This window comes from Triticum urartu, chromosome 6 (genome assembly GCF_003073215.2).
Source record: "Triticum urartu cultivar G1812 chromosome 6, Tu2.1, whole genome shotgun sequence".
Taxonomy (NCBI): Eukaryota; Viridiplantae; Streptophyta; class Magnoliopsida; order Poales; family Poaceae; genus Triticum; species Triticum urartu.
This window is the reverse complement of record NC_053027.1, coordinates 418,388,336-418,402,356: the sequence shown is the minus strand read 5'-3', so window position 1 is coordinate 418,402,356 and position 14,021 is coordinate 418,388,336.

Here is a 14,021-nt window from a genome sequence, read left to right as displayed (position 1 = left end):
CACGCGCTCGCCGCGTGTCGTTGCCAAGACCTTCATATCCGCCGCGGACCGCGCACGCCGCGGACGCCGCCGCGCGCCACGGCCGCCCCTCGAACCTTGTGGCTCTGTATACCAATTGTTGTTGCCGCGCTGCCCTCACCCTCGCTCTCTATGTGACGCCGTGGCTCGAACCAACGAGAAAGGGAGATGGACAGAGGTTTTTGCCCGGAGCACGAACTCCGCCCCGCCGCACGAATGGCGTATTCTTTCTTCCCTGAGAACGTACTCAGTCTCCCGGCTACATGGCTTACAACACAGCTCCCCCGGTACAACACACACTCGAGGCCAGGCCTTTTGTAGTCCCCAGCAGCGCAACGCCCAAGTTTTCCATGCGCACGACGCGACCAGCTTCACCTGTGGCTGCTAACTACCGTGCATGGCTAGCCCACTAACCAACTGACTCCTTGCATGTAGGCTGCTAAATCACATCCAGCCAACAACCTATCCAAAAGTCTATCCTACCGGTCATGCACTCACCTAGCTAGCTAACTCACACCACCACGCCACGCATGCACACACACACACATGGACATGGCTTGCTGCTAACATCTAACCACCTTTGCATTGGAGGAGGTCTAAAATATAATGCGTCCTCGATTCCTGCGCTTCAACATATATTTAACCAATGATACCGATTACGGCGGGAGCAAAAGTTATACCAGTGAATTCGTATTCAAAAGAAGTTTTTCAATTATATAATTTTTTCTCCCGCCACAGTCGGTCTCGTTGGTTAAATTTATGGTCAAAGTTAAACCTCGGGAAGCGAGGGCGCACTATATTTTGAAACGGAGGGTCAAACTATGTCTATAAAATAGTATACTTTCAATTTTGTTGGAGGGTCAAACTAACTCAAAGTTTGACCGAGTTTGTGGAAAAATATGCCAATGCTTGTGAAACCAAATAGATATATGACGAAAATATATTTTATCATGCATCTAATGCTACTAATTTGATGGCACAAATGTTGATCTATTACTGTGTAAATACGGTCTAACATAAAAAAGTTTGACTTTCCAACAAAATTGAAAGTACACTCTTTTAAGGAGGAGTGAATATGATAGATTAGTTGCTTCATTTTATATACAAGACCACAAACGTAAATTACATGTATCAATATAAAATTTAATAACTGCTTTACAAGCTAGCCTTTTCTCTTGTTTACCGAGTTAATTAATAGATGCATGCAAATTCGATAAAATTGAGTGGATATGAGAAAGGAAGTGGTTGAATGTGTCATTATCATCCAATGCAAGCATGCTACTAGTTATACCATGGGTTGCTAGTATGAGGCAACATCATCATTTTTTGACTTGTTTACTGTTTGTGGCTTTGTACGTATGCAAAATGTATTGTGGTCTTATATACAAAAATGGAGGGAGTACTACCTTCATAGTGCATACTATCCTACTTCAGGTTTATAAGGCTTATCTCAAAACTTTCATTTTCTTGTTTTATAAGTCTCATTTTTATTGCTTCACATCACACATTCAAATATCGAGGTGCATTAAATCATTGCATGCAAGGATTAAAAGAAAACTCACCAATGCATGTAGAAGTTCTTAGTTATTTATTAGTCATGCATGCATGCATTGTCATTAATGCATTGGTAAACACAATTGTTTGATGAAAACGAGCGTATTAATTGAGTACTTTTGCAAACTATCAAAATCATTCCACCACTCATCATCTATCTTGGTTAGTGAGATTTTTGAGTTGAGCCATATAAGGCTGGTCGTAATGGTGAGTATCATATACCACTAGTGCAGAACCGGGTAATAGCACCGGTTCGTAAGGCCCTTTAGTGTCGGTTCTGCAACCGGCACTAAAGTGTGGGCACTAAAGGCCCCCTCTTTAGTACCGGTTCGGCACGAACCGCTACTAAAGGCCCACCACGTGGCGTGAGCTCGCGTCGTGGTATGGGGGACCTTTAGTACCGGTTGGTGTTACCAACCGCTACTAAAGATTTTTTTAGAAATTCTTTTTTTTTGAAAATTTTGAAAAAAATGATTTTTTAATTTTTGATTTTCTGAATTATTTGATGATTTAGTCTCTAATCACCCCTTTTAACTGGTCAAAGTGTGGATCACTCATTCCAATTGTCTAACTTCCCGACCGGTCACCCATCCTCTCACTCCCCCACCCCGAGCACACTTAACTTCATTTTCGTGACAAATGTAAGTTGTCAATCCTATTAACCCTCAGCAGTTTAGCTTGAGCATTAGGTCACACGTTTCACCGTTTGAGTTTGAAACTATTATTCTAAAAAACAGTAATTATTTAGTAACACTGATATTTCTTGAATAAGTTTGACCACAGTTTGACCAGATTTGACCAAAATTCAAAAAATTGAAATAATTATTTAGTAACACTAATATTCTTGACTAATTATGTAGTAACATTAATACTTCTTGAATAAGTAGTTCGACCATAGTTTGACCAGATTTAACCAAAATTAAAAAAACTGAAATTTGGGCATATCTTTTTTTCCTTTTGGAATTTGAGGATTCTAAAAAAATTGCAAACAGGTCGTAGGCCATCAAAATCGGATGCGGATTTTCGTGCTGAATTTTTTGATATATTATACGTTTTTTTCCGACATCGTATGCAAAAGTTATAGCCGTTTTTACATTTTCCCTACACTTTTTGCAAAACATGTCCAAATTTAAGTTTTCAAATTTTCGTAACTAGTAGATGTAGTAATATAACTACCTCTCGAAGGATTTTATTTTTTGAAGTTTTCATCATTTTCTTTTGATTTTTTCAAAACTGAAATGGCGATACACGCGGGGGGGGGGGGGGGGGGGGGGGGGGGGGGGGGGGGTAGAGTTTGGAAATTGCCTTATAGTCCCGGTCTGTGTCTCCAACCGGGACTATAGGTCAGACCCCTTTAGTCCTGATTCATGGCACGAACCGGTACTAAAGGTTAGCCCTTTAGTACCGGTTTGTGCCACGAACCGGTACTAAAGGTGATCGTGGGGCCCCGGCCTGACGCCACCTGCCACCACCCCTTTAGTACCGGTTCGTGGCACGGACCGGTACTAAAGGTTCAACACGAACCGGCATTAATGCATAGCCATTCGAACCGGCATTAATGGTACCATTAGTACTGGATCAAAATCAAACCGGGACTAATGTGTCTCACATTAGGTCCTTTTTCTACTAGTGTACTAGTATCATGCATATGATACTAGTGTATGATACTACACCTGTAATGCATAGTATCATAAGTTAGTATCCTAGGTTGCCTTATTAATTGACATGCATGACACAAAGTAGTATAATATTTAATATGATACGGTATCATGATATGATACCACACCCTCTCTTTACTCATTTAATTGTGTGACATATCATCCAAAAAGTCTAGTTGGCATGCATGATACCACTTATGATACTCCCATTCCGACCAACCTAAACCGGAAAGGAGAGAGTGTTATCTTAGATTAGTATCATAGATGATCTTATTTATTACTCCCTCCATTCCTAAATATAAGTCTTTTTAGACATTTCAACAAGTGACTACATACGGAGCAAAATGAGTGAATCCATACTCTAAAATGTCTCCACATACATCTGTATGTTGTAGTCCATTTGAAAGTCTAAAAAGACTTATATTTAGGAACGGAGGGACTACCATGCATGACACATAGTACTCCCTCCACCCATATGATACGGTATCTACCTATGTTATTCCATCTCTCACTTCTTTAATTGTCTGCATATCATCGTGTTTGTTAGTCTCGAGTGCATGATACTCCCTCCGTCCATATATATATATGGCCTAATATGTTTTTTGAGATAACCTTTGACTCTTGATAAGATTAATAATATATAAGATGTATAATGTGAAAACTATATCATTGGAAGCTCCTTTCACGTACGAATTTGATAGTATGATTTATGTAACCTGCATGTCATATATTATGGTCAAAGTTAGCTGTGAAAAACGTGAAATTGCATAGGAGCACACGGCGACGACGCCCTCTATAATCCCGCGCATCCAGTCACATTGGAATCCGAACCGACTATAATAGATGCATTGTATTCTCTATTTTGCAGAATTGCATTATGTTTTACACTGTGCGGTATAGAAGAAGTGGAGTCCACGCATTTTGTACCCTCGTCAGATAGTTCCTGTTCAAGTGGGGTTGATCCGGCCTCTACCTCCAACTCTCAACCACCCGCTACAATTAAATGCACACGCTCACCGATCTTCCTCCCCAACGACACCATGTTGTTTATGGGAACGGTCATCTTCCTCCGACCGCCTGTTCATAAAACCGGCCATCTTCTTCACCACAACATATCTCCCCCAAGTTGTTTGATTCTCAGCTCAGCTGTTCCTCAGCTACTCTCTATTTCCTTCTTACATGGTTCTAATTGGCATTTCAAGCTCCCCTTGTTATTTCCGACTCATGGCCAATTTGGGGCGACAGTGGCAAATTATTATATAATTGACCCATACAATTATTATCTAAATGTCTTGGAACAGCTACTCCATACACGACATTTCTACCACGGTAAAAAACAAAATCCGACCTATAGCTAAGACCTACATACACTGTTCTAGCATTTGCCCATGAAGGAGACATGTTCGAGTCTCCGACCCCGTCAATGTATATAAATGTTTGCTGTCCAATTTAGTATGCTACCCCACCACGCTACACAAATATACCATTAAGTGTCAACTATATTAAATGTCAAAGGACATGTACACACTGCTAAACTATACAACTTGGTCGTGTGTTCACGCTTAAAAAATCAGTTCGGCTAAAGTGACGCGAATCCCCAGGGGTCAGACGATAGGCCGTGATTTCGGAGGGCGTCGTCGTTGTGTGCTCCAAATCCACCTCCGTGAAAAACGCACCTATATAGATGGATAGAGGGAGTACCGGCTAAGACACCACCACTATGGCCAGCCTTACTGCTCTCTCCTTCACTTCCCTGATTAAGATTCGAGGGCAGCTCCAACACCGCCGACTCTCAAAATAAACATAATATTTGGTCATCTAGGGTGCATTTGGTTACATGCATCTTTTTAGGCACTTTGCATACTTGTCCCAGTCGGGCTTGATAGGGAAAATGCATGCAAAAGTAACATATGTGTGTTGATTGGTTGTCTGCACCCCCTCTAGCCTGCATGTGCTGAAAGAAAAGGCAACCTGTTTGGTTGTGGACTTGTTTCGAGGGAAACACAAGTACGGTTGTTTGGTTGCATACAGGAAAATTGTCTGGTAACCCTCCTCGGTGTTGTGGTGAGGTTACCAGAGGTACACATAGATAGCTAACAACAAAAGTAGAGCAAGTAGAACAAATAGAGGCACACATAAAAGTATTAACCACACATTAGAACAAGTTCAACATCAGGATAAGTTTTAAACCAAACCGCACCATAGAATAGTCTTAAAACTTCACAAGCAATAGGCAATGGGCAACATGAGCTCTCTAGGCGGTCACGGCGAAGGAGTCATCGTACTTCTTGCACTTGGTGACCACCTCCACACCATCATCGTTGAAGACGATCACCTTTCAGGGTGTCAGGAGTCAGCAACTTGAAGGTCACCATGTTCCTGATCCTGATCTGGTGAACAACGGTGAAGGGGGCACAACCCTGATCAAGAGTGACCATGTCATCGATCACCCTGACCGTGACCCTCCATGCACAGATGGTGTTCGTCTTGAGCCTGAACTCCGTAGGGACGATGGGGAAGTTCTTTGTGAAGTACAAAGGCAAAGGAAGACTCCCTAGTTTTGGAGTAAGGATCACCTTGCATAAGTGGGTTGGTCCTGCCTCCTCATGGTAGTGCCCATAGTTCCTTCGCTTGCCACCGGGGATCCTGCACCACCACGTCATCCTCCAACGGCGGCACGACCTCCTTGCCCTTGTCCAATGGCGGCACGACCTCCTTACCCTTGTCCAATGGCGGAATACCCGCCGTGTTGATATGCATTATGAACAGCTGGAAGTTCAAAGATCAACATTCATTCCTATCGGTCTATCACTCCTATATTTACCCACCCTACTTACCCATCACCGCACTCAAACCCTCTCTGCCTCTCCTCTTCCACCTCTCCATTGCCATGAACTCCAACCCCAACCCCTTCCCCTGGGGCATTGGATGGAAGTCTTTCTTCCTCGAGTGCTCACTCAGTGATCACACGAATTCGAGAACACCATGGAAGTGTGCTCGAACTTCATCAGCATCGAAGACATGCACAAGGAGATCGACGTTGTGGTAAAGAAGGCTACGACAGAGGAGCTGAAGACACTGATTCCTGGCCTAGTGAAGGGCCCAATGTCAGTGGACATCCTGTGATGGGCCATGAATCAGGCAGACTCCAGCGACGCTGGACAAAGGGTAAGATGTGCCAAGTACAGGAATAACAGCAGGGCTCCTCAAGACCAGTGTGCTGTAGCGTTATGGACTAGGATGTTGGTGTCGCTGGGGGTATGACCACAACGCGGTGTAGATGGTGTCACTACAAAAAAAGACACACCCGTGACATTTTGGGCCGAACGAAAAAAATTTATGTCATACATATGACACTTCTATGACGATAATTATGACAAAACCTGGTATCATCATAGATGTGGTGGGCTCCTACTTCTATGACAAAAAATCATGACAGAAAATGGGCTTTTCGTCCTGGGCGGGCCGGAGATGCAACTGCATGACATTCTTTGGGCCGTCCATGACGGAAAAAACCATGGTAGAAGCGAGGGGGAGGAAAATTTCGGGGAGTTCCCGGTTACGGTGGGAGGTCGGGGGCCGAGCGATGCGCATTTCTCTCGTACACGTACGCGCGTGTGTGCGAGGCATTGGCTCTAACTGAACCCGAGCGAGGCGTTGGGCTCTAACTGAACCCGAGCGATTGCACACAGGCTACGCATTACTGAACCCGAGCGATCGATCGATGGCTGTTAACTGAACCCGATCGAGCGATTCCTTGGCTACTGCTGCTAACTGAAGCCGATCGATGGGATGAACAGTGAGCGTTGCGGGGGGGGGGGGGGGGTGGGGGAACAGGGAGGGGGGGGGGAGGGGGGGGGGGGGGGGGGGGGGGGGGGGGTTGGATGAACAGTGAGCGGTGGCGTTGCCTCTGGATGAACATGACCCCGTGGTGTGGTGGAGGGCTGGATGAACAGTAGACGATGGAGGGGTGCCCGTGGAGGGGTGGATGAACATGACCCCGTGGTGTGGAGGGCAGGATGAACAGTAGACGGTGGAGGGGTGCCCGTGGAGGGGTGGTTGAACAGGACCCCGTGGTGTGGAGGGCTGGATGAACAGTAGACGGTGGAGGGGTGGTTGAACAGTAGCCGGTGGAGTAGCACGCGGTGGAGGCTGGATGAACAGGAGCCCGTGGAGGCTGGAGGAGGTCGACGGTGGATGAACAGTAGCTCGTGGAGGCTGGAGGGGGTCGATGGTGGAGATGAACAGTATCCCGTGGAGTCCCGTTTTGCGGTACGCCACACCCCTCCCGATGAACAGGACCCCCGTTTCGACCGTAGCGCTCCAACACAAGTCAGTTTCCTCCGTTTTGCGGTATGCCACACCCCTCCCGATCAACAGGACCCCCGTTTCGACCGTAGGAGGTCCGTTTCCTCCGTTTTGCGGTACGCCACACCCCCCCGATCAACAGGACCCCCGTTTCGACCGTAGGAGGTCCGTTTCCTCCGTTGTGCGGTACGCCAGGCCTCGTTTTCATTGCCTCTTCCGTCCAAGCCCTCCCGATGAACATGACCACACATTCCATTGCCTCCCCATGAACACGACGACGACGATGTTTCTCCGTTCCGACCCAGCCATGTACACGATCCCTCGCCGTACGTATGCGCGAGTAGGCGTTCGAGACCCCGCCTGTATGTACACATACGTGGCCGTATTTTCTTTCTTGCACCTGGCCGCCTCTACTACGACACATGCGCGCCTCTACATCCACCAGTATATATGTACGTACACGTTCGCGACCAGAATGACAATGCTACGTACGCTTCGACCAGGTGGGTCCCGACTATCAGGCACTTCCTTGCCTGCGAAGATGTAGCTGGTGGGTCCCAACAGTCAGGGGGGCGAAATATGGTGGCCCGTCCGGAGGGTCCCCGCTGTCAGGTGGAGGAATAATTATTTTGCACGTAATAAGGAGGCACTTCCTTGCTGCGGCCGTGGACCCAGCTGTCAGCCTCTCCACGTACAGTCCACGTCCGATGGAAGTCGTTCCTTGACCATGTTGACCACGCCGCGCCGAGAGCACCAGGGCGGTGGACGACGGCGAGGCCTAGGAAGGGGACGACGGGGAGCCGGGGAACCCGCGACAGTGGAAGCCCCCGCGCGTGCGGAGAGGAGTACGAGGGTTCACTGGTTTGGCTGCGGTGTGAGGCTGCTGTCGCCGCAGGGCCTGGCTAGCGGTGGGAATAGTAGGGGGCGGTGAGGCCTCCGCGGCAACACAGCCGGCCACGGGAGGCAGGAGCATGCGGCACGACCGGCACTGCTTTGGGCGGCTAGAGCAAGAAGACCAGAGGTTGAAGAAGCACTACGGCCGTTGGATGGACATCGTACGGTCACTTGAGCTAGAATCATTCATATTGACTAAGTTGACAAAGCCCTTCGTCCCCGTCAACTTAGTAGGCCCACAAGTCAGCCTCCCACCAAGGTGGGTCCCAGCTAGCCGGGGGAGTATTCATTTTTTTGTGCGTAATAAGGAGGCACTTCCGGTGGGTCCGAGCTGACAGCGGGGGGAACGTTTTTTTCGCGAAATACGGTGGCCCATCCGGTGGGTCCCAGCAGTCAGGGGGAAACGATTTTTTCGCAAAATACTGGTGGCCCGTCTGGTGGGTCCCTGCTGTCAGGTGGAGGAATAATTATTTTCCGCATAATAAGGAGGCACTTCCTTGCGGCTGCCGTGGACCCAGCTGTCAGCCTCTCCACGTACAGTATTCTTCCGATGGAATTCGGTCGTTGACCACATTGACCATGGTGCGCCGACAGCACCACGGCGGTGGACGACGGCGAGGCTAGGAAGGGGACAACGCGGAGCCGGGGAAGAAGCGGCAGTGGATGCCCACGCGGAGAGGAGTACGAGGGTTCACTGGTTCGGCTGCGCTGCCGTCGCCACAGAATAACAGGGGGTGTGGGTGAGTGGAGTGGAGGGATGGCCTGGCCAACGGTGGGAGTAGTATAGGGGCGGTGAGGCCTCCGCGGAAGCACAGCCGGCCACGGGAGGCAGGAGCAGGCGGCACGACCGGCGCTGGTTTGGGCGGCTGGAGCAAAAAGACCAGAGGTTGAAGAAGCACTACGGCCGTTGGATGGACATCGTACGGTCAGTCGAGCTAGAATCGTGCATATTGACTAAGTTGACAAAGCCCTTCATCCCCGTCAACTTAGTAGGCCCACTATACTGGGTCCCAGCTAGCAGGGGGAGTATTCATTTTTTTGTGCATAATAAGGAGGCACTTCCTTGCGTGCGAAGATATAGCTGGTGGGTCCGAGCTGTCAGCGGCGGTAACGTTTTTTCGCGAAATACAGAGGCCATTTCGGTGGGTCCTAGATGTCAGGTGGAGGAAATCATTATTTTGCGCATAATAAGGAGGCATTTCCTTGCGTGCGGCCGTGGACCCAGCTGTCAGCCTCTCCACGTACAGTCCACTTCAGATGCATGTCGGTCGTTGACCACGCCGACCATGCCACGCCGAGAGCACCAGTGCAGTGGACGACGGCGAGGCCTAGGAAGGGAACGACAGGGAGGTAGGGAAGACTCGGCCGTTGTTTTTGTTTCCCACGCGGAGGGGAGTATGACTGTACGAGGGTTTACTGGTTCGTCTGCCGTCGCCGGAGAATAACAGCAGGTGTGGGTGAGTAGAGGGATGGCTAGGCCAGCGATGGGAGTACGGTGGGGCGGTGAGTCCTGCGCGGCAGCACAGCCGGCCACGGGGAGGAGGGAGCAGGCAGTCCCGCCGGCGCTTGTTTGAGCGGCTGGAGGAGGAAGAGCAGAGATTGAAGAAGCACGACGGCCGTTGGATGGACATCCAACAGTATACAGGCCATCTGTGAATAGCCTCAAATATGTGGAAAACAACATACAACCCATCTGCCATTATTTCAAATAATTTACAGCCCATTTTCTAATTCTTACGGGTTTTTTTTGGAGCCCATATTCTTTATGTTAGCATTACAGCCCATATTATGGCCACGGTTAAAAAATTATACGAAATTTTGCATATGTCGGTGCGGTCTGAACTGTTTTTAATCCCGAAATTTTGAGTCACATTCAGACTAATTTTAAAAATAAATGTATATCAATATAAAATCCAATAAATTGTCCACACATAAAAATCAATGCAATTTAAAATCTCGAAATGAAAAAAATATATTTGAAAATAATTGCCGGTTTGATGTGTTTTAAAAATGTACAACCCATTTCTCATTACTGATAGGCCACTTTCCTCGTCTTGAAAGATTTGCAGCCCAATAGGCCTGATAAAACGACTTACTTGACAAATCACAAAAAAACTGGGCTAGCCATTTTCAGAAAGAAAAAAAACTACTGGGCTGGTCTGTGGTAAACATAAAAGAAAAAGCTGTCTAGACAGGCTAGAGTGTCCCGCATAGCCCAGTTGACACCCTGCTTCCGTCTCAAAAACAAATTAGATAAATGCCACTCAAATTATGGCGATTCATAAAAATGCCACTGCAATTTCCAAATTTTGAAAAATGCCACTGCAATTTTTGCAAACTTTGAAAAACGCCACTGCAGTTTGCTAATTTGAAAAACGCCACTCCAGACTTCGAAAAATGCCACTAGAAATGGCATGAAATGGCATTTTTCAAAGTTTGGAAATTGCAGTGGCATTTCTCGGATACACCAGATTTGGAGTGGCATTTATCAAATTAACCCAAAAAAATAATAATTGGGCGAGCTGCTGGGTCCCTGGTGTCAGCGGCTCGTTGTGCAATTCTCTCATTTATTGACTACGTTGACAATGGCATGGGACCCAGATGTCAGAAATCCACTAGGAGGAGCCATTTTTTTATTGGCTTGAAATAAGGAGGCACTTGCTTGCGTACTACCATGACCTTGGCGGGTCCCTGCTGTGATCCTCTCCACGTACAATCATCTCCTTATTGTGTACGCGTCAACTTGCTAGGCCCACAAGTCAGCTTCTAAACCGTGGAGGACAAATACAACCCATTTAAAAAAATAACAGCCCATTCCATACGTTCAAACGGAAAGTTCAACATTCAGAGCAAAGTAACATGTCTGATCCACATATAGAGTACTGAACTTCCACGTTGACAACCATCATAGCCAAGTGAACTATCTACTCCTAGTAACACTCTAGTAGCGTACAAGTACTAACTTACTCTTAGCTAACTAGACGATGCCGGCCGCCATCTGCTGTCCATGCTAAACGCCGGCACCGGCTTCCTCCGCCTCGCCTCGGACTTGCCAGAGGTGCGATAGGGCGCGTTGCTCGCACGCATTGGCCCTTTCCATGCCGGCGTGGTCCACCGAAGCTTCGACTTCCAAGCAGAAAACCCACTTGATGAGCTGGTAGTAAAAATCAGCGTCGTGAATGCGTGCGTGCCCGACAGCCTCCAGGGCTATTTGCCGGGCGCCGACCTCCACGTAGTCGACCCAGTTGCGGGCGCTCTGCTCGCGACTCAGAGCGTCGGTGCGCTGCTGCTCCATGTCCCGCTGGCGGCGCAAATCGGCGAGGCGCTGCTCCTCCGCCATGCGGTCACGCTCCAACAACTCCTCGATCTCCGCATTGCCATCTAAAGACAGATAGAATGCCTCCTCCCTCATCTGCCTTCCGGTGAAAACCCGAACACTAGTTCCGGTGGTGACCGCCTCCGACGTCGCCTACTATGGACGGGCGGGGGCATGGCGGACGTGGCGAGCGATGTCGGGCCGGTGGGGGTGATGGTGTCCTGGACTAGGGGGTACTCACCACGTCATCTCCCGATCTATCAGATTGGGCCGAGGACCCCCATGGCCATATACTCATGGGCCAGTTCGGACAGCTGCCGCATACAAGGAATATTCCACAAGACTTGGCGATCAAGACAAGGACTCCTCCCCACCGGCGTATTCGGCTAGGACTCTTGTTATCCTAGGCCTCTGGTGCATTATATAAACCAAGGCCAGGCTAGTCGATACATCATCATACAACAATCATACCATAGGCTAGCTTCTAGGGTTTAGCCTCCTTGATCTTGTGGTAGATCTACTCTTGTACTACCCATATCATCAATATTAATCAAGCAGGACGTAGGGTTTTACCTTCATCAAGAGGGCCCGAACCTGGGTAAAACATCGTGTTCCTTGCCTCCTGTTACCATCCGGCCTAGACGCACAGTTCGGGACCCCCTACCTGAGATCCGCCGGTTTTGACACCGACATTGGTGCTTTCATTGAGAGTTCCGATGTGTGTTCGGCAAAAGGTCGATGGCTCACCTGCAGAACAACTGCGACTTCAGCATCTTCGTCACTAGCTCGACTGGTCACCTTGGTTCGACCAAGGACTGCGCCCTATCTCCGATCATCATGTTCGGATGAGGGCCTTCATCAACGTCAACTCCGATCTCTATCAAGATCATGGAGGAATCATCCAGAGATCTCGGGGGCTCAACGTCAACATTGCCCTCGGGCAACCGTGCTGTTTTTCTGGACAGCGAACTTGTATCCGTCGCCACCGCCTCCTCAAGTGTCATTTTAATGATTGCCTTGGTGGGATTGTGCGGAATTGGGTCTACAACAACCCTGGAAAATTTCATCGAGTTCCTGGCAATCCGCGATATACCGGAGCCCTGTCAAATCTGGATGGGAATCTGGACGAGTTTAGGGCGTGGTGTCCAGCTTCTATCTCGGACGTCCTTGGGAAGATCCAACCGTTGATCGGCTGCGGAATTCCTATATCTACCACCCCTCCGAATTTCAACTTGATCCGACCGTCCAAACTCTGGGAACCTTCCGTTTAGTGCATCACTTTTCGGATCTGTTTTCTGCGCGAAAACGAATCCGACCCGAGTTCGTCTTTTTTATGAACGGGATTTCGGACATCCTTTTTGAAGGAAGTTTTGTATGGGGTATTGTGTTTTGTTCCCGAACACATCCCACTAACTTTAAAATCTTTTGAAGATGATCTTCAATATAATGCTGGTGTCAAACCAGTCCGGCAATATTGCTCCACGGCTGCCGACCTGCGCTAGACACGTCGTTACTTTATTGAGCCGAGCTCAACTTCTTCGGATCATCACCTCAGCAAGCTGAACAACAGTTCGGCATCGCAAAGAATAAATCATCATCTCTTCATCAACCTACTCCGGTAACGGGTGTGCGGATCGAGTCCCAATTTTGGGAATCACCTTCCTTCGGATTGCTACAACAAATAAACCAGGTGCTATTAATCCTAGTATTTTTTGCTTGTTTGGGTTCAATTTTTCCCCAAGGAATTATTACTCTGGTTTGTCCATCATATGTACACATGTCTATCAAATGGTGGCCGCATTAACAACGGTCGCATGGTGGTCCGGTCAGTCTCCGTACATAGTCCGGCGAATGCCGCATCCGGAACTCGGACCGACCTGTGAATTCAGGCTTTGCCACGCCCTTACCGCATCACGCCGACGCCCTGCATCGACATTGACTTCGGCGCCAGGCCATATTTCTTTTATTACTCACTTTGCATAAATTATTGATTATGCAACGATTTTTTTTATTATTACTATTATCTCCGGTTTGCACTATTTTATGTGGCACAGGAAAATGATCTAGCCGGACTATATCCTTTGGCGTCACCTCGGCTGGACGGGGGGCTTCGTCAACACTTCATTACCCCATGCCGGGGACTTCAGCATCATTCTGCCGGCCTGCATTGACCGTGCTATGTCACCACTTCGAAGTGCCAAGCTCTTTGCTCCGCCACCTCAGGACCGGCTTGGGGGATGGCACCTTGTCCCGCATCAAGCTCGGACCGCGTC